This window comes from Salvelinus sp. IW2-2015, unplaced genomic scaffold (genome assembly GCF_002910315.2).
Source record: "Salvelinus sp. IW2-2015 unplaced genomic scaffold, ASM291031v2 Un_scaffold3921, whole genome shotgun sequence".
NCBI classification, from domain to species: domain Eukaryota; kingdom Metazoa; phylum Chordata; class Actinopteri; order Salmoniformes; family Salmonidae; genus Salvelinus; species Salvelinus sp. IW2-2015.
In genome coordinates, this window is record NW_019945195.1 from 10,315 (window position 1) to 10,911 (window position 597).

The following is a 597-nucleotide window of genomic DNA, read 5'->3' on the forward strand; positions in this document are numbered from 1 at the left end:
CGGTGTCACCCCCCGGGCAAAACAGCTGTAGTCTACACGTGTGGTTCAGCTTAGATCTAACCGTTGTTCAGACGTAGTCGTAACATGTGTCCACCCCCAGGCCAACAGACTGAAGTCTAACACATGGTTCACCACCCCAGGCCAACAGACTGTAGTCTTAACCGGTGGTCTGCCACCGTCACAGACTGTGTCTAACACGGTGGCCACCACCCCAGGGCCAACAGGACTGTAGTCTAACACGGTGGTTCACCACCCCAGGGCCAACAGACTAGTCTAACACGGTGGTCCAGACTGTAGTCTAACACGTGGTCCACCAACCCCAGGCCAACAGCTGTAGTCTAACACGGTGTTTCACCACCCCAGGCCAACAGACTGTAGTCTAACACGGGTGTTCAGACTGTAGTCCTAACACGGTGGTCCACCACCCCCAGGGCCACAGACTGGACTAACACGGTGGTTCAGACCTGTATCAACACGGTGGTCCACCACCCCAGGGCCAACAGACTGTAGTCTAACACGACTGGTCCACCACCCCAGGCCAACAGACTGTAGTCTAACACGGTGGTCCACACCCCGGGCAACAGACTGTAGTCTAAC